This window comes from Schistocerca nitens, chromosome 12 (genome assembly GCF_023898315.1).
Source record: "Schistocerca nitens isolate TAMUIC-IGC-003100 chromosome 12, iqSchNite1.1, whole genome shotgun sequence".
In the NCBI taxonomy this organism is placed as follows: domain Eukaryota; kingdom Metazoa; phylum Arthropoda; class Insecta; order Orthoptera; family Acrididae; genus Schistocerca; species Schistocerca nitens.
In genome coordinates, this window is record NC_064625.1 from 195,434,831 (window position 1) to 195,454,905 (window position 20,075).

General features: G+C 46.5%; 5 non-coding genes across 5 annotated transcripts; all 5 read right to left on the bottom strand.

Moving 5' to 3' along the window:
- Positions 1-5,847: 5,847 nt before the first annotated feature.
- On the bottom strand, positions 5,848-5,922 carry Trnat-ugu (transfer RNA threonine (anticodon UGU)). Its single transcript has one exon. It is a non-coding gene; the product is annotated as a tRNA-Thr (tRNA).
- A 2,106-nt stretch (positions 5,923-8,028) lies between these two features.
- Positions 8,029-8,103, bottom strand: Trnat-ugu (transfer RNA threonine (anticodon UGU)). The gene has a single exon. It is a non-coding gene; the product is annotated as a tRNA-Thr (tRNA).
- Positions 8,104-8,913: 810 nt separating this feature from the next.
- Positions 8,914-8,988, bottom strand: Trnat-ugu (transfer RNA threonine (anticodon UGU)). The gene has a single exon. It is a non-coding gene; the product is annotated as a tRNA-Thr (tRNA).
- Positions 8,989-9,798: 810 nt separating this feature from the next.
- Trnat-ugu (transfer RNA threonine (anticodon UGU)) lies at positions 9,799-9,873 on the bottom strand. Its single transcript has one exon. It is a non-coding gene; the product is annotated as a tRNA-Thr (tRNA).
- Positions 9,874-12,436: 2,563 nt separating this feature from the next.
- Trnat-ugu (transfer RNA threonine (anticodon UGU)) lies at positions 12,437-12,511 on the bottom strand. The gene has a single exon. It is a non-coding gene; the product is annotated as a tRNA-Thr (tRNA).
- Between the last annotated feature and the right edge of the window lie 7,564 nt (positions 12,512-20,075).

The following is a 20,075-nucleotide window of genomic DNA, read 5'->3' on the forward strand; positions in this document are numbered from 1 at the left end:
TTTTAACTATATATATGACGGTAGTATTTGTTCCCAAAAGAACAGTTACCGTCAATGACCATGCAGCTTTGCTGGAAATGAAATGATAGTTAAATAGACACCTTAGCTGCCAGCAGGCGTTGATATACTTTATTAGGGACATGTTGAAATGTGTGCCCCGACCGGGCCTTGAACCCGTGATCTCCAGCTTACATGGCAGACGCTCTATCCATCTGAGCCACCGCGGGCACAGAGGGTAGTGCGTCTGCAGGGACTTATCCCTTGCACGCTCCCCGTGAGATCCACATTCTCAACATGTCCACAACACTACATTCGTAGTTCGCCTAATAGATGTTTGCCCATCATACTCATTACTCGTGGCAGATTAATCTACCAAGTCCCGTACGAGTTCGGGCATAGCGTGTGCGTTCGCACAAGAAGGTCAAAGGCCGGGAACCCATATTTTTAACTATATATATGACGGTAGTATCTGTTCCCGAAAGAACAGTTACCGTCAATTACCATGCAGCTTTGCTAGAAAAGAAATGATAGTTAAATAGACAACCTAGCTGCAAGCAGGCGTTGATATACTTTATTGGGGTCATGTTGGAAATGTGTGCACTGACCGGGACTCGATCCCGGGATCTCCTGCTTACATGGCAGACGCTCTAACCACCTAGGGCACAGAGGATAGTGCGTCTGCAGGGACTTATCCCTTGCACGCTCCCCGTGAGATCCACATTCTCAACATGTCCACAACACTACATTCGTAGTTCGCCTAATAGATGTTTGCCCATCATACTCATTACTCGTGGCAGATTAATCTACCAAGTCCCGTAGGAGTTCGGGCATAGCGTGTGCGTTCGCACAAGAAGGTCAAAGGCCGGGAACCCATATTTTTAACTATATATATGACGGTAGTATTTGTTCCCAAAAGAACAGTTACCGTCAATGACCATGCAGCTTTGCTGGAAATGAAATGATAGTTAAATAGACACCTTAGCTGCCAGCAGGCGTTGATATACTTTATTAGGGACATGTTGAAATGTGTGCCCCGACCGGGCCTTGAACCCGTGATCTCCAGCTTACATGGCAGACGCTCTATCCATCTGAGCCACCGCGGGCACAGAGGGTAGTGCGTCTGCAGGGACTTATCCCTTGCACGCTCCCCGTGAGATCCACATTCTCAACATGTCCACAACACTACATTCGTAGTTCGCCTAATAGATGTTTGCCCATCATACTCATTACTCGTGGCAGATTAATCTACCAAGTCCCGTAGGAGTTCGGGCATAGCGTGTGCGTTCGCACAAGAAGGTCAAAGGCCGGGAACCCATATTTTTAACTATATATATGACGGTAGTATTTGTTCCCAAAAGAACAGTTACCGTCAATGACCATGCAGCTTTGCTGGAAATGAAATGATAGTTAAATAGACACCTTAGCTGCCAGCAGGCGTTGATATACTTTATTAGGGACATGTTGAAATGTGTGCCCCGACCGGGCCTTGAACCCGTGATCTCCAGCTTACATGGCAGACGCTCTATCCATCTGAGCCACCGCGGGCACAGAGGGTAGTGCGTCTGCAGGGACTTATCCCTTGCACGCTCCCCGTGAGATCCACATTCTCAACATGTCCACAACACTACATTCGTAGTTCGCCTAATAGATGTTTGCCCATCATACTCATTACTCGTGGCAGATTAATCTACCAAGTCCCGTACGAGTTCGGGCATAGCGTGTGCGTTCGCACAAGAAGGTCAAAGGCCGGGAACCCATATTTTTAACTATATATATGACGGTAGTATCTGTTCCCGAAAGAACAGTTACCGTCAATTACCATGCAGCTTTGCTAGAAAAGAAATGATAGTTAAATAGACAACCTAGCTGCAAGCAGGCGTTGATATACTTTATTGGGGTCATGTTGGAAATGTGTGCACTGACCGGGACTCGATCCCGGGATCTCCTGCTTACATGGCAGACGCTCTAACCACCTAGGGCACAGAGGATAGTGCGTCTGCAGGGACTTATCCCTTGCACGCTCCCCGTGAGATCCACATTCTCAACATGTCCACAACACTACATTCGTAGTTCGCCTAATAGATGTTTGCCCATCATACTCATTACTCGTGGCAGATTAATCTACCAAGTCCCGTAGGAGTTCGGGCATAGCGTGTGCGTTCGCACAAGAAGGTCAAAGGCCGGGAACCCATATTTTTAACTATATATATAACGGTAGTATTTGTTCCCGAAAGAACAGTTACCGTCAATGACCATGCAGCTTTGCTAGAAATGAAATGATAGTTAAATAGACACCTTAGCTGCAAGCAGGCGTTGATATACTTTATTAGGGACATGTTGAAATGTGTGCCCAGACCGGGCCTTGAACCCGTGATCTCCTGCTGACATGGCAGACGCTCTATCCATCTGAGCCACCGCGGGCACAGAGGGTAGTGCGTCTGCAGGGACTTATCCCTTGCACGCTCCCCGTGAGATCCACATTCTCAACATGTCCACAACACTACATTCGTAGTTCGCCTAATAGATGTTTGCCCATCATACTCATTACTCGTGGCAGATTAATCTACCAAGTCCCGTAGGAGTTCGGGCATAGCGTGTGCGTTCGCACAAGAAGGTCAAAGGCCGGGAACCCATATTTTTAACTATATATATGACGGTAGTATTTGTTCCCAAAAGAACAGTTACCGTCAATGACCATGCAGCTTTGCTGGAAATGAAATGATAGTTAAATAGACACCTTAGCTGCCAGCAGGCGTTGATATACTTTATTAGGGACATGTTGAAATGTGTGCCCCGACCGGGCCTTGAACCCCTGATCTCCAGCTTACATGGCAGACGCTCTATCCATCTGAGCCACCGCGGGCACAGAGGGTAGTGCGTCTGCAGGGACTTATCCCTTGCACGCTCCCCGTGTTATCCACATTCTCAACATGTCCACAACACTACATTCGTAGTTCGCCTAATAGATGTTTGCCCATCATACTCATTACTCGTGGCAGATTAATCTACCAAGTCCCGTACGAGTTCGGGCATAGCGTGTGCGTTCGCACAAGAAGGTCAAAGGCCGGGAACCCATATTTTTAACTATATATATGACGGTAGTATCTGTTCCCGAAAGAACAGTTACCGTCAATTACCATGCAGCTTTGCTAGAAAAGAAATGATAGTTAAATAGACAACCTAGCTGCAAGCAGGCGTTGATATACTTTATTGGGGTCATGTTGGAAATGTGTGCACTGACCGGGACTCGATCCCGGGATCTCCTGCTTACATGGCAGACGCTCTAACCACCTAGGGCACAGAGGATAGTGCGTCTGCAGGGACTTATCCCTTGCACGCTCCCCGTGAGATCCACATTCTCAACATGTCCACAACACTACATTCGTAGTTCGCCTAATAGATGTTTGCCCATCATACTCATTACTCGTGGCAGATTAATCTACCAAGTCCCGTAGGAGTTCGGGCATAGCGTGTGCGTTCGCACAAGAAGGTCAAAGGCCGGGAACCCATATTTTTAACTATATATATAACGGTAGTATTTGTTCCCGAAAGAACAGTTACCGTCAATGACCATGCAGCTTTGCTAGAAATGAAATGATAGTTAAATAGACACCTTAGCTGCAAGCAGGCGTTGATATACTTTATTAGGGACATGTTGAAATGTGTGCCCAGACCGGGCCTTGAACCCGTGATCTCCTGCTGACATGGCAGACGCTCTATCCATCTGAGCCACCGCGGGCACAGAGGGTAGTGCGTCTGCAGGGACTTATCCCTTGCACGCTCCCCGTGAGATCCACATTCTCAACATGTCCACAACACTACATTCGTAGTTCGCCTAATAGATGTTTGCCCATCATACTCATTACTCGTGGCAGATTAATCTACCAAGTCCCGTACGAGTTCGGGCATAGCGTGTGCGTTCGCACAAGAAGGTCAAAGGCCGGGAACCCATATTTTTAACTATATATATGACGGTAGTATCTGTTCCCGAAAGAACAGTTACCGTCAATTACCATGCAGCTTTGCTAGAAAAGAAATGATAGTTAAATAGACAACCTAGCTGCAAGCAGGCGTTGATATACTTTATTGGGGTCATGTTGAAAATGTGTGCACTGACCGGGACTCGATCCCGGGATCTCCCGCTTACATGGCAGACGCTCTAACCACCTAGGGCACAGAGGATAGTGCGTCTGCAGGGACTTATCCCTTGCACGCTCCCCGTGAGATCCACATTCTCAACATGTCCACAACACTACATTCGTAGTTCGCCTAATAGATGTTTGCCCATCATACTCATTACTCGTGGCAGATTAATCTACCAAGTCCCGTACGAGTTCGGGCATAGCGTGTGCGTTCGCACGAGAAGGTCAAAAGCCGGGAACCCATATTTTTAACTATATATATAACGGTAGTATCTGTTCCCGAATGAACAGTTACCGTCAATGACCATGCAGCTTTGCTAGAAATGAAATGATAGTTAAATAGACACCCTAGCTGCAAGCAGGCGTTGATATACTTTATTGGGGTCATGTTGAAAATGTGTGCCCCGACCGGGACTCGAACCCGGGATCTCCTGCTTACGTGGCAACGCTCTATCCATCTGAGCCACTGCGGGCACAGTGGATAGTGCGTCTGCAGGGACTTATCCCTTGCACGCTCCCCGTGAGATCCACATTCTCAACATGTCCACAACACTACATTCGTAGTTCGCCTAATAGATGTTTGCCCATCATACTCATTACTCGTGGCAGATTAATCTACCAAGTCCCGTACGAGTTCGGGCATAGCGTGTGCGTTCGCACAAGAAGGTCAAAGGCCGGGAACCCATATTTTTAACTATATATATGACGGTAGTATCTGTTCCCGAAAGAACAGTTACCGTCAATGACCATGCAGCTTTGCTAGAAATGAAATGATAGTTAAATACACACCCTAGCTGCAAGCAGGCGTTGATATACTTTATTGGGGTCATGTTGAAAATGTGTGCCCCGACCGGGACTCGAACCCAGGATCTCCTGCTTACATGGCAACGCTCTATCCATCTGAGCCACTGCGGGCACAGTGGATAGTGCGTCTGCAGGGACTTATCCCTTGCACGCTCCCCGTGAGATCCACATTCTCAACATGTCCACAACACTACATTCGTAGTTCGCCTAATAGATGTTTGCCCATCATACTCATTACTCGTGGCAGATTAATCTACCAAGTCCCGTACGAGTTAGGGCATAGCGTGTGCGTTCGCACAAGAAGGTCAAAGGCCGGGAACCCATATTTTTAACTATATATATGACGGTAGTATCTGTTCCCGAAAGAACAGTTACCGTCAATGACCATGCAGCTTTGCTAGAAATGAAATGATAGTTAAATAGACACCCTAGCTGCAAGCAGGCGTTGATATACTTTATTGGGGTCATGTTGAAAGTGTGTGCCCCGACTGGGACTCGAACCCGGGATCTCCAGCTTACATGGCAGACGCTCTATCCATCTGAGCCACCACGGGCACAGAGGATAGTGCGTCTGCAGGGACTTATCCCTTGCACGCTCCCCGTGAGATCCACATTCTCAACATGTCCACAACACTACATTCGTAGTTCGCCTAATAGATGTTTGCCCATCATACTCATTACTCGTGGCACATTAATCTACCAAGCCCCGTAAGAGTTCGGGCATAGCGTGTGCGTTCGCACAAGAAGGTCAAAGGGTGGGAACCCATATTTTTAACTATATATATGACGGTAGTATCTGTTCCCGAAAGAACAGTTACCGTCAATGACCATGCAGCTTTGCTAGACACCTTAGCTGCAAGCAGGCGTTGATATAGTTTATTGGGGACATGTTGAAAATGTGTGCCCCGACCGGGACTCGAACCCAGGATCTCCTGCTTACATGGCAGGCGCTCTATCCATCTGAGCCACCGCGGGCACAGAGGATAGTGCGTCTGCAGGGACTTATCCCTTGCACGCTCCCCGTGTTATCCACATTTTCAACATGTCCACAACACTACATTCGTAGTTCGCCTAATAGATGTTTGCCCATCATACTCATTACTCGTGGCAGATTAATCTACCAAGTCCCGTACGAGTTCGGGCATAGCGTGTGCGTTCGCACAAGAAGGTCAAAGGGTGGGAACCCATATTTTTAACTATATATATGACGGTAGTATTTGTTCCCGAAAGAACAGTTACCGTCAATGACCATGCAGCTTTGCTAGAAATGAAATGATTATTAAATAGACACCTTAGCTGCAAGCAGGCGTTGATATACTTTATTAGGGACATGTTGAAATGTGTGCCCCGACCGGGACTCGAACCCGTGATCTCCTGCTTACATGGCAGACGCTCTATCCATCTGAGCCACCGCGGGCACAGAGGGTAGTGCGTCTGCAGGGACTTATCCCTTGCACGCTCCCCGTGAGATCCACATTCTCAACATGTCCACAACACTACATTCGTAGTTCGCCTAATAGATGTTTGCCCATCATACTCATTACTCGTGGCAGATTAATCTACCAAGTCCCGTACGAGTTCGGGCATAGCGTGTGCGTTCGCACAAGAAGGTCAAAGGCCGGGAACCCATATTTTTAACTATATATATGACGGTAGTATCTGTTCCCGAAAGAACAGTTACCGTCAATTACCATGCAGCTTTGCTAGAAAAGAAATGATAGTTAAATAGACAACCTAGCTGCAAGCTGGCGTTGATATACTTTATTGGGGTCATGTTGAAAATGCCTGCACTGACCGGGACTCGATCCCGGGATCTCCTGCTTACATGGCAGACGCTGTAACCACCTAGGGCACAGAGGATAGTGCGTCTGCAGGGACTTATCCCTTGCACGCTCCCCGTGAGATCCACATTCTCAACATGTCCACAACACTACATTCGTAGTTCGCCTAATAGATGTTTGCCCATCATACTCATTACTCGTGGCAGATTAATCTACCAAGTCCCGTACGAGTTCGGGCATAGCGTGTGCGTTCGCACGAGAAGGTTAAAAGCCGGGAACCCATATTTTTAACTATATATATAACGGTAGTATCTGTTCCCGAATGAACAGTTACCGTCAATGACCATGCAGCTTTGCTAGAAATGAAATGATAGTTAAATAGACACCCTAGCTGCAAGCAGGCGTTGATATACTTTATTGGGGTCATGTTGAAAATGTGTGCCCCGACCGGGACTCGAACCCGGGATCTCCTGCTTACATGGCAACGCTCTATCCATCTGAGCCACTGCGGGCACAGTGTATAGTGCGTCTGCAGGGACTTATCCCTTGCACGCTCCCCGTGAGATCCACATTCTCAACATGTCCACAACACTACATTCGTAGTTCGCCTAATAGATGTTTGCCCATCATACTCATTACTCGTGGCAGATTAATCTACCAAGTCCCGTACGAGTTCGGGCATAGCGTATGCGTTCGCACAAGAAGGTCAAAGGGTGGGAACCCATATTTTTAACTATATATATGACGGTAGTATCTGTTCCCGAAAGAACAGTTACCGTCAATGACCATGCAGCTTTGCTAGACACCTTAGCTGCAAGCAGGCGTTGTTATAGTTTATTGGGGACATGTTGAAAATGTGTGCCCCGACCGGGACTCGAACCCAGGATTCCTGCTTACATGGCAGACGCTCTATCCATCTGAGCCACCGTGGGCACAGTGGATATTGCGTCTGCAGGGACTTATCCCTTGCACGCTCCCCGTGAGATCCACATTCTCAACATGTCCACAACACTACATTCGTAGTTCGCCTAATAGATGTTTGCCCATCATACTCATTACTCGTGGCAGATTAATCTACCAAGTCCCGTACGAGTTCGGGCATAGCGTGTGCGTTCGCACAAGAAGGTCAAAGGCCGGGAACCCATATTTTTAACTATATATATGTGGGTAGTATCTGTTCCCGAAAGAACAGTTACCGTCAATGACCATGCAACTTTGCTAGAAATGAAATGATAGTTAAATCGACACCCTAGCTGCAAGCAGGCGTTGATATACTTTATTGGGGTCATGTTGAAAATTTGTGCCCCGACCGGGACTCGAACCCGGGATCTCCTGCTTACATGGCAGACGCTCTATCCATCTGAGCCACCGCGGGCACAGAGGATAGTGCGTCTGCAGGGACTTATCCCTTGCACGCTCCCCGTGTTAGCCACATTCTCAACATGTCCACAACACTACATTCGTAGTTCGCCTAATAGATGTTTGCCCATCATACTCATTACTCGTGGCAGATTAATCTACCAAGTCCCGTAGGAGTTCGGGCATAGCGTGTGCGTTCGCACAAGAAGGTCAAAGGGTGGGAACCCATATTTTTAACTATATATATGACGGTAATATTTGTTCCCGAAAGAACAGTTACCGTCAATGACCATGCAGCTTTGCTAGAAATGAAATGATAGTTAAATAGACACCTTAGCTGCAAGCAGGCGTTGATATACTTTATTAGGGACATGTTGAAATGTGTGCCCCGACCGGGCCTCGAACCCGTGATCTCCTGGTTACATGGCAGACGCTCTATCCATCTGAGCCACCGCGGGCACAGAGGGTAGTGCGTCTGCAGGGACTTATCCCTTGCACGCTCCCCGTGAGATCCACATTCTCAACATGTCCACAACACTACATTCGTAGTTCGCCTAATAGATGTTTGCCCATCATAATCATTACTCGTGGCAGATTAATCTACCAAGTCCCGTACGAGTTCGGGCATAGCGTGTGCGTTCGCACAAGAAGGTCAAAGGCCGGGAACCCATATTTTTAACTATATATATGACGGTAGTATCTGTTCCCGAAAGAACAGTTACCGTCAATTACCATGCAGCTTTGCTAGAAATGAAATGATAGTTAAATAGACACCCTAGCTACAAGCAGGCGTTGATATACTTTATTGGGGTCATGTTGAAAATTTGTGCCCCGACCGGGACTCGAACCCGGGATCTCCTGCTTACATGGCAGACGCTCTATCCATCTGAGCCACCGCGGGCACAGAGGATAGTGCGTCTGCAGGGACTTATCCCTTGCACGCTCCCCGTGTGATCCACATTCTCAACATGTCCACAACACTACATTCGTAGTTCGCCTAATAGATGTTTGCCCATCATACTCATTACTCGTGGCAGATTAATCTACCAAGTCCCGTAGGAGTTCGGGCATAGCGTGTGCATTCGCACAAGAAGGTCAAAGGCCGGGAACCCATATTTTTAACTATATATATGACGGTAGTATTTGTTCCCGAAAGAACAGTTACCGTCAATGACCATGCAGCTTTGCTAGAAATGAAATGATAGTTAAATAGACACCCTAGCTGCAAGCAGGCGTTGATATACTTTATTACGGACATGTTGAAATGTGTGCCCCGACCGGGCCTTGAACCCGTGATCTCCTGCTTACATGGCAGACGCTCTATCCATCTGAGCGACGGCGGGCACAGAGGGTAGTGCGTCTGCAGGGACTTATCCCTTGCACGCTCCCCGTGAGATCCACATTGTCAACATGTCCAAAACACTACATTCGTAGTTCGCCTAATAGATGTTTGCCCATCATACTCATTACTCGTGGCAGATTAATCTACCAAGTCCCGTACGAGTTCGGGCATAGCGTGTGCGTTCGCACAAGAAGGTCAAAGGCCGGGAAACCATATTTTTAACTATATATATGACGGTAGTATCTGTTCCCGAAAGAACAGTTACCGTCAATTACCATGCAGCTTTGCTAGAAATGAAATGATAGTTAAATAGACACCCTAGCTGCAAGCAGGCGTTGATATACTTTATTGGGGTCATGTTGAAAATTTGTGCCCCGACCGGGACTCGAACCCGGGATCTCCTGCTTACATGGCAGACGCTCTATCCATCTGAGCCACCGCGGGCACAGAGGATAGTGCGTCTGCAGGGACTTATCCCTTGCACGCTCCCCGTGTGATCCACATTCTCAACATGTCCACAACACTACATTCGTAGTTCGCCTAATAGATGTTTGCCCATCATACTCATTACTCGTGGCAGATTAATCTACCAAGTCCCGTACGAGTTCGGGCATAGCGTGTGCGTTCGCACAAGAAGGTCAAAGGCCGGGAACCCATATTTTTAACTATATATATGACGGTAGTATTTGTTCCCGAAAGAACAGTTACCGTCAATGACCATGCAGCTTTGCTAGAAATGAAATGATAGTTAAATAGACACCTTAGCTGCCAGCAGGCGTTGATATACTTTATTAGGGACATGTTGAAATGTGTGCCCCGACCGGGCCTTGAACCCGTGATCTCCTGCTTACATGGCAGACGCTCTATCCATCTGAGCCACCGCGGGCACAGAGGGTAGTACGTCTGCAGGGACTTATCCCTTGCACGCTCCCCGTGAGATCCACATTCTCAACATGTCCAAAACACTACATTCGTAGTTCGCCTAATAGATGTTTGCCCATCATACTCATTACTCGTGGCAGATTAATCTACCAAGTCCCGTACGAGTTCGGGCATAGCGTGTGCGTTCGCACAAGAAGGTCAAAGGCCGGGAACCCAAATTTTTAACTATATATATGACGGTAGTATCTGTTCCCGAAAGAACAGTTACCGTCAATGACCATGCAGCTTTGCTAGAAAAGAAATGATAGTTAAATAGACAACCTAGCTGCAAGCAGGCGTTGATATACTTTATTGGGGTCATGTTGAAAATGTGTGCACTGACCGGGACTCGATCCCGGGATCTCCTGCTTACATGGCAGACGCTCTAACCACCTAGGGCACAGAGGATAGTGCGTCTGCAGGGACTTATCCCTTGCACGCTCCCCGTGAGATCCACATTCTCAACATGTCCACAACACTACATTCGTAGTTCGCCTAATAGATGTTTGCCCATCATACTCATTACTCGTGGCAGATTAATCTACCAAGTCCCGTACGAGTTCGGGCATAGCGTGTGCGTTCGCACGAGAAGGTCAAAAGCCGGGAACCCATATTTTTAACTATATATATAACGGTGGTATCTGTTCCCGAATGAACAGTTACCGTCAATGACCATGCAGCTTTGCTAGAAATGAAATGATAGTTAAATAGACACCCTAGCTGCAAGCAGGCGTTGATATACTTTATTGGGGTCATGTTGAAAATGTGTGCCCCGACCGGGACTCGAACCCAGGATCTCCTGCTTACATGGCAACGCTCTATCCATCTGAGCCACTGCGGGCACAGTGGACAGTGCGTCTGCAGGGACTTATCCCTTGCACGCTCCCCGTGAGATCCACATTCTCAACATGTCCACAACACTACATTCGTAGTTCGCCTAATAGATGTTTGCCCATCATACTCATTACTCGTGGCAGATTAATCTACCAAGTCCCGTACGAGTTCGGGCATAGCATGTGCGTTCGCACAAGAAGGTCAAAGGCCGGGAACCCAAATTTTTAACTATATATATGACGGTAGTATCTGTTCCCGAAAGAACAGTTACCGTCAATGACCATGCAGCTTTGCTAGAAAAGAAATGATAGTTAAATAGACAACCTAGCTGCAAGCAGGCGTTGATATACTTTATTGGGGTCATGTTGAAAATGTGTGCACTGACCGGGACTCGATCCCGGGATCTCCTGCTTACATGGCAGACGCTCTAACCACCTAGGGCACAGAGGATAGTGCGTCTGCAGGGACTTATCCCTTGCACGCTCCCCGTGAGATCCACATTCTCAACATGTCCACAACACTACATTCGTAGTTCGCCTAATAGATGTTTGCCCATCATACTCATTACTCGTGGCAGATTAATCTACCAAGTCCCGTACGAGTTCGGGCATAGCGTGTGCGTTCGCACAAGAAGGTCAAAGGCCGGGAACCCATATTTTTAACTATATATATGAAGGTAGTATCTGTTCCCGAAAGAACTGTTACCGTCAATGACCATGCAGCTTTGCTAGAAATGAAATGATAGTTAAATAGACACCCTAGCTGCAAGCAGGCGTTGATATACTTTATTGGGGACATGTTGAAAGTGTGTGCCCCGACTGGGACACGAACCCGGGATCTCCTGCTTACATGGCAGACGCTCTATCCATCTGAGCCACCACGGGCACAGAGGATAGTGCGTCTGCAGGGACTTATCCCTTGCACGCTCCCCATGAGATCCACATTCTCAACATGTCCACAACACTACATTCGTAGTTCGCCTAATAGATGTTTGCCCATCATACTCACTACTCGTGGCAGATTAATCTACCAAGTCCCGTACGAGTTCGGGCATAGCGTTTGCGTTCGCACAAGAAGGTCAAAGGCCGGGAACCCATATTTTTAACTATATATATGACGGTAGTATCTGTTCCCGAAAGAACAGTTACCGTCAATGACCATGCAGCTTTGCTAGAAATGAAATGATAGTTAAATAGACACCCTAGCTGCAAGCAGGCGTTGATATACTTTATTGGGGTCATGTTGAAAATTTGTGCCCCGACCGGGACTCGAACCCGGGATCTCCTGCTTACATGGCAGACGCTCTATCCATCTGAGCCACCGCGGGCACAGAGGATAGTGCGTCTGCAGGGACTTATCCCTTGCACGCTCCCCGTGTGATCCACATTCTCAACATGTCCACAACACTACATTCGTAGTTCGCCTAATAGATGTTTGCCCATCATACTCATTACTCGTGGCAGATTAATCTACCAAGTCCCGTACGAGTTCGGGCATAGCGTGTGCGTTCGCACAAGAAGGTCAAAGGCCGGGAACCCATATTTTTAACTATATATATGACGGTAGTATTTGTTCCCGAAAGAACAGTTACCGTCAATGACCATGCAGCTTTGCTAGAAATGAAATGATAGTTAAATAGACACCTTAGCTGCAAGCAGGCGTTGATATACTTTATTAGGGACATGTTGAAATGTGTGCCCCGACCGGGCCTTGAACCCGTGATCTCCTGCTTACATGGCAGACGCTCTATCCATCTGAGCCACCGCGGGCACAGAGGGTAGTGCGTCTGCAGGGAATTATCCCTTGCACGCTCCCCGTGAGATCCACATTCTCAACATGTCCACAACACTACATTCGTAGTTCGCCTAATAGATGTTTGCCCATCATACTCATTACTCGTGGCAGATTAATCTACCAAGTCCCGTACGAGTTCGGGCATAGCGTGTGCGTTCGCACAAGAAGGTCAAAGGCCGGGAACCCATATTTTTAACTATATATATGACGGTAGTGTCTGTTCCCGAAAGAACAGTTACCGTCAATGACCATGCAGCTTTGCTAGAAATGAAATGATAGTTAAATAGACACCCTAGCTGCAAGCAGGCGTTGATATACTTTATTGGGGTCATGTTGAAAATGTGTGCCCCGACCGGGACTCGAACCCAGGATCTCCTGCTTACATGGCAACGCTCTATCCATCTGAGCCACTGCGGGCACAGTGGATAGTGCGTCTGCAGGGACTTATCCCTTGCACGCTCCCCGTGAGATCCACATTCTCAACATGTCCACAACACTACATTCGTAGTTCGCCTAATAGATGTTTGCCCATCATACTCATTACTCGTGGCAGATTAATCTACCAAGTCCCGAACGAGTTAGGGCATAGCGTGTGCGTTCGCACAAGAAGGTCAAAGGCCGTGAACCCATATTTTTAACTATATATATGACGGTAGTATCTGTTCCCGAAAGAACAGTTACCGTCAATGACCATGCAGCTTTGCTAGAAATGAAATGATAGTTAAATCGACACCCTAGCTGCAAGCAGGCGTTGATATACTTTATTGGGGACATGTTGAAAGTGTGTGCCCCGACTGGGACTCGAACCCGGGATCTCCTGGTTACATGGCAGACGCCCTATCCATCTGAGCGACCGCGGGCACAGAGGATAGTGCGTCTGCAGGGACTTATCCCTTGCACGCTCCCCGTGAGATCCACATTCTCAACATGTCCACAACACTACATTCGTAGTTCGCCTAATAGATGTTTGCCCATCATACTCATTACTCGTGGCAGATTAATCTACCAAGCCCCGTAAGAGTTCGGGCATAGCGTGTGCGTTCGCACAAGAAGGTCAAAGGGTGGGAACCCATATTTTTAACTATATATATGACGGTAGTATCTGTTCCCGAAAGAACAGTTACCGTCAATGACCATGCAGCTTTGCTAGAAATGAAATGATAGTTAAATAGACACCCTAGCTGCAAGCAGGCGTTGATATACTTTATTGGGGTCATGTTGAAAATGTGTGCCCCGACCGGGACTCGATCCCGGGATCTCCTGCTTACATGGCAGACGCTCTATCCACCTAGGGCACAGAGGGTAGTGCGTCTGCAGGGACTTATCCCTTGCACGCTCCCCGTGAGATCCACATTCTCAACATGTCCACAACACTACATTCGTAGTTCGCCTAATAGATGTTTGCCCATCATACTCATTACTCGTGGCAGATTAATCTACCAAGTCCCAAGTTCGGGCATAGCGTGTGCGTTCGCACAAGAAGGTCAAAGGCCGGGAACCCATATTTTTAACTATATATATGACGGTAGTATCTGTTCCCGAAAGAACAGTTACCGTCAATGACCATGCAGCTTTGCTAGAAATGAAATGATAGTTAAATAGACACCCTAGCTTTAAGCAGGCGTTGATATACTTTATTGGGGTCATGTTGAAAATGTGTACCCCGACCGGGACTCGATCCCGGGATCTGCTTACATGGCAGACGCTCTAACCACCAAGGGCACAGAGGATAGTGCGTCTGCAGGGACTTATCCCTTGCACGCTCCCCGTGAGATCCACATTCTCAACATGTCCACAACACTACATTCGTAGTTCGCCTAATAGATGTTTGCCCATCATACTCATTACTCGTGGCAGATTAATCTACCAAGTCCCAAGTTCGGGTATAGCGTGTGCGTTCGCACAAGAAGGTCAAAGGCCGGGAACCCATATTTTTAACTATATATATGACGGTAGTATCTGTCCCCGAAAGAACAGTTACCGTCAATTACCATGCAGCTTTGCTAGAAATGAAATGATAGTTAAATAGACACCCTAGCTGCAAGCAGGCGTTGATATACTTTATTGGGGTCACTTTGAAAATGTGTGCCCCGACCGGGACTCGATCCCGGGATCTCCTGCTTACATGGCAGACGCTCTATCCACCTAGGGCACAGAGGGTAGTGCGTCTGCAGGGACTTATCCCTTGCACGCTCCCCGTGAGATCCACATTCTCAACATGTCCACAACACTACATTCGTAGTTCGCCTAATAGATGTTTGCCCATCATACTCATTACTCGTGGCAGATTAATCTACCAAGTCCCAAGTTCGGGCATAGCGTGTGCGTTCGCACAAGAAGGTCAAAGGCCGGGAACCCATATTTTTAACTATATATATGACGGTAGTATCTGTTCCCGAAAGAACAGTTACCGTCAATGACCATGCAGCTTTGCTAGAAATGAAATGATAGTTAAATAGACACCCTAGCTGCAAGCAGGCGTTGATATACTTTATTGGGGTCATGTTGAAAATGTGTACCCCGACCGGGACTCGATCCCGGGATCTGCTTACATGGCAGACGCTCTAACCACCAAGGGCACAGAGGATAGTGCGTCTGCAGGGACTTATCCCTTGCACGCTCCCCGTGAGATCCACATTCTCAACATGTCCACAACACTACATTCGTAGTTCGCCTAATAGATGTTTGCCCATCATACTCATTACTCGTGGCAGATTAATCTACCAAGTCCCAAGTTCGGGTATAGCGTGTGCGTTCGCACAAGAAGGTCAAAGGCCGGGAACCCATATTTTTAACTATATATATGACGGTAGTATCTGTCCCCGAAAGAACAGTTACCGTCAATTACCATGCAGCTTTGCTAGAAATGAAATGATAGTTAAATAGACACCCTAGCTGCAAGCAGGCGTTGATATACTTTATTGGGGTCACTTTGAAAATGTGTGCCCCGACCGGGACTCGATCCCGGGATCTCCTGCTTACATGGCAGACGCTCTATCCACCTAGGGCACAGAGGGTAGTGCGTCTGCAGGGACTTATCCCTTGCACGCTCCCCGTGAGATCCACATTCTCAACATGTCCACAACACTACATTCGTAGTTCGCCTAATAGATGTTTGCCCATCATACTCATTACTCGTGGCAGATTAATCTACCAAGTCCCAAGTTCGGGCATAGCGTGTGCGTTCGCACAAGAAGGTCAAAGGCCGGGAACCCATATTTTTAACTATATATATGACGGTAGTATCTGTTCCCGAAAGAACAGTTACCGTCAATGACCATGCAGCTTTGCTAGAAATGAAATGATAGTTAAATAGACACCCTAGCTGCAAGCAGGCGTTGATATACTTTATTGGGGTCATGTTGAAAATGTGTACCCCGACCGGGACTCGATCCCGGGATCTGCTTACATGGCAGACGCTCTATCCACCTAGGGCACAGAGGGTAGTGCGTCTGCAGGGACTTATCCCTTGCACGCTCCCCGTGAGATCCACATTCTCAACATGTCCACAACACTACATTCGTAGTTCGCCTAATAGATGTTTGCCCATCATACTCATTACTCGTGGCAGATTAATCTACCAAGTCCCAAGTTCGGGCATAGCGTGTGCGTTCGCACAAGAAGGTCAAAGGCCGGGAACCCATATTTTTAACTATATATATGACGGTAGTATCTGTTCCCGAAAGAACAGTTACCGTCAATGACCATGCAGCTTTGCTAGAAATGAAATGATAGTTAAATAGACAACCTAGCTGCAAGCAGGCGTTGATATACTTTATTGGGGTCATGTTGAAAATGTGTACCCCGACCGGGACTCGATCCCGGGATCTGCTTACATGGCAGACGCTCTAACCACCAAGGGCACAGAGGATAGTGCGTCTGCAGGGACTTATCCCTTGCACGCTCCCCGTGAGATCCACATTCTCAACATGTCCACAACACTACATTCGTAGTTCGCCTAATAGATGTTTGCCCATCATACTCATTACTCGTGGCAGATTAATCTACCAAGTCCCGTACGAGTTCGGGCATAGCGTGTGCGTTCGCACAAGAAGGTCAAAGGCCGGGTACCCATATTTTTAACTATATATATGACGGTAGTATCTGTTCCCGAAAGAACAGTTACCGTCAATGACCATGCAGCTTTGCTAGAAATGAAATGATAGTTAAATAGATACCCTAGCTGCAAGCAGGCGTTGATATACTTTATTGGGGACATGTTGAAAATGTGTGCCCCGACCGGGACTCGAACACGGGATCTCCTGCTTACATGGCAGACGCTCTATCCATCTGAGCCACCGCGGGCACAGAGGATAGTGCGTCTGCAGGGACTTATCCCTTGCACGCTCCCCGTGAGATTCACATTTTCAACATGTCCACAACACTACATTCGTAGTTCGCCTAATAGATGTTTGCCCATCATACTCATGACTCGTGGCAGATTAATCTACCAAGTCCCGTACGAGTTCGGGCATAGCGTGTGCGTTCGCACAAGAAGGTCAAAGGCCGGGAACCCATATTTTTAACTATATATATGTGGGTAGTATCTGTTCCCGAAAGAACAGTTACCGTCAATGACCATGCAACTTTGCTAGAAATGAAATGATAGTTAAATCGACACCCTAGCTGCAAGCAGGCGTTGATATACTTTATTGGGGTCATGTTGAAAATTTGTGCCCCGACCGGGACTCGAACCCGGGATCTCCTGCTTACTACTTTACTACTTTAAGCGTCTCATTTCCTAAACTAATTCCCGCAGCATCGCCCGATTTAATTCGACTACATTCCATTATTCTCGATTTGCTTCAGTTAATGTTCATCTTATATCCTCATTTCAAGCCCCGACCATTCCGTTTAACTGCTCTTCCAAGTCCTCTGCTGTCTCTGACAGAATTACAATGTCATCGGCGAACCTCAAAGTTTTTATTTCTTCTCCATGGATTTTAATACCTACTCCGAATTTTTCCTTTGTTTCCTTTACTGCTTGCTCAATATACAGATCGAATAACACCGGGGATAGGCTACAACCCTGTATCACTCCCTTCCCTACCACTGCTTCCCTTTCATGCCCCTCGACTGTTATAACTGCCATCTGGTTTCTGTACAAATTGTAAATAGCTTTCCGCTCCCTGTATTTTAGCTCTGCCACCTTCAGAATTTGAAAAAGAGTATTCCAGTCAACATTGTCAAATGCTTTCTCTAAGTCTACGAATGCTACAATCGTAAGTTTTCCTTTCCTTAATGTATTCTCTAAGATAAGTCATAGGGTCAGTATTATCTCACATGTTCCACCGTTTCTATGGAATCCAAACTGATCTTCCCCGAGGTTGGCTTATACCTGTTTTTCCATTCATCTGGAAAGAATTCGTGTTAGTATTTTGCAGCCGTGGTTTATTAAACTGATAGTTCAGTAATTTTCACATCTGTCAGCACCCGCTTTCTTTGGGTTTGGAATTATTATAGACTAGCAACAGCTAACGATAAACTACTCTCTGGTCAGAGATTCTGTCATGCCTCGCCCATCGCCGGCAATGTACACGTCTTTCACTTGGCGACAATAATGCGTTCACTATGCTGTTTGTAGTAGCTTACCTGCATTTCTATTTTCCTATTGATTATTAAACCTGCAACTGCATTCACCCTATTTGATTTTGTACTTATAAAGCTGTATTCACCGGACCATAATTCTTGTTCCTCCTGCCACCATACTTCACTAATTCCCATTATATCTAACTTTAGCCTATCAATCTCCCTTTTTAACTTTTCTAACCTACCTGCCTGGTTAAGGGATCTGACGCGTCCATACTCCAATCCGTAGAACGCCAGTTTTCTTTCTCCTGATAACAACGTCCTCCTGAGTAGTCCCCGCCTGGAGATCCATATGGGAGACTATTTCACTCCAGAATATTCTACCCAAGAGGACGCCATTATCATTTAACCATACTGTAAAGCTGCATGGCCTTGGGAAAAATTATGGCTGTAGTTTCCTCTTGCTTTCAGCCATTCGCAATACCAGCACAGCAATGCCCTTTTGTTTAGTGTTACAAGGCCAGATCAGTCAATCATCCAGACTGTTGCACCTGCAACTGCTGAAAAGCTTGCTGCCCCTCTTCAGGAACCACACGTTTGTCTGGACTCTCAACAGATCCCCCCCCCCCCCAATTATGGTTGCACTTACAGTACCATGATAGATCAATATTTGAGAAAAATTTTTCTCAGATAGATAATTTTTTGAGAAAAAATTATGAACAAGAACCACAGTTAAAATGCTTAAGACTGCCCCACCACAATTACCTTTAAGACCTTTCTCAAAGTTTAAAATCTACACCAAAAACGTATTCTTAAAACAGTTGTAACGAATATGTGGATACAACCAACGCCACATGGAAACAGGACCAAACAACCACACCTTGTCAGAGCCAAACAGCGGCTGTAATATAAATCAGACAAAGTTAAAATAATTATATGGCTCATAAAATCAGCCATCTTTGGTTTGATACTTTGATGGGATTAGTTAACAGAAATAACATGTGTAGTTGACTATGTGGGAATGATACAAAAACAATTGGGAACACATGTCTGCAATTATTTTGTTGCATAGTATGAAGTGTGTTTGAGTTTGACTTGAGTGATAGATGGCGGCAATTAGTATGCTTACCTCTGAGTCAGCTTCCAACAAAAGTAGATTTGTCATGTGTATAACATGAACAAAGTGTATTAAAACGTGAAAAACGGTATTCTATGGAGATGATCGTTATTATTGTACAGATTTTCGATGTGCAAAGTTAACTGTAGGCTCTATTCCAGACAAAACCAGCGAACAGCAGTGCAAAGTTTGCCTGGAGGATACAGACAATATCATGCTGGAGGAAGATAAACATCAGGTACACAAGACTATAATTCTCTACAAGTTATTTTATCTGCTGTTATAGAGGAGAACTTGGCTTTGGCTAAAGAAAATGAGAAACTGTAAAAGGAGTACACAGTGATTAATTTGGAACTCAGAAAAAAATTTTCCAGGATGAGTAAAAAGAAACAATCAATGTAGGTCAAAAGACTGTTTACAGAAATGCTAGGAGATTTATCCTAACACAAAAA